Source organism: Plasmodium reichenowi, chromosome 11 (assembly GCF_001601855.1).
Source record: "Plasmodium reichenowi strain SY57 chromosome 11, whole genome shotgun sequence".
NCBI lineage: Eukaryota > Apicomplexa > Aconoidasida > Haemosporida > Plasmodiidae > Plasmodium > Plasmodium reichenowi.
Genome location: NC_033656.1, coordinates 1819786 through 1821018, shown reverse-complemented (window position 1 = coordinate 1821018; position 1233 = coordinate 1819786).

Sequence of the window (1233 nt, the reverse complement as noted above, 5' to 3'; positions counted from 1 at the left end):
ATATATTTTAGTCAAAATATATATAAAAGATATCATATATATAGAAAAAAAAAAAAAAATTTCATGCAAATATATAAGACATAGATGCAAAAATATATACACACACATATATATATATATATAAAACTTTTCAGGATTTACCAATTTCATATTTGAATTTCCCCTTTCCATGTATCCCAGATTTTGACCATTTTATATTCACATGATTCTTATTTATATCAAATCTGTCCATAAACTCCTCTTGAGGATTATTGATAGCACTCGTATTATTAACATACAGAAATAACAAAAATAAAAAATGATTCAATACCCCCATATTTATTACAATAAAATAAAAGAATATGAAAAAATAGAAACAATTAAATATATATATATATATATATATATATATATATTTATATATGCACTAATTTTATTTCAACCAAATAGAATATATCTGAAAATTAAGATAAAAAATAATATATATGCTTAATTTTCAATTCATGAAAAATAAGTAGCAATATCACGACTACGTATGCAATTAGAAAAAACATATTTAAGAGTCTTTTACAGAATAAATAAAGTATAATAAATAAAAGAAAGCAAAAATTTTATATCTCTATACATTAACATAAAACTTTTATTTTGAAACAATAAAAAAATAATTATAAAATATAATATAAAAATTATATATATATATATATATATATATAATATGTTATTCTGTATAGCATATAAGTAAAATATATAATGTACCGTGTGTACAACCAAAACACAGTACATATATAAAGTTATTATACAAACCAAAAAAAATAATTATATATCCCTATTCACACATGTATATAAATATATAATATAGATTCAAATTATATCAAAAAAAATTTTATTATTTCTCACATAAAAAGATAAATATATAAATACATATATTTTTTATTTTATAAAGAAAATAACAGTAACATAAATGTAGGTTCTATATATAAAAATTTTAAGAACTTAAAATTCATTTAATTTCACATTTTTCATTTTATAATTTTTAATTCATGATTATTATTTTTCTTTCTAAATTTTGAGACAAAAAGCTATAACCATGTAAACAAAATATAAAATAAATAAATAAATAAAATAAGGTCTGATATATTTTCTTCATATAAGAACACATGCAGATTTTTATTATTGTCTATTTTTTTTTTTTATTCTTGAGTTTCTTCTCAAAAATAATGGCATGTCATTTGTATAAAATTTGATTTTTTATCT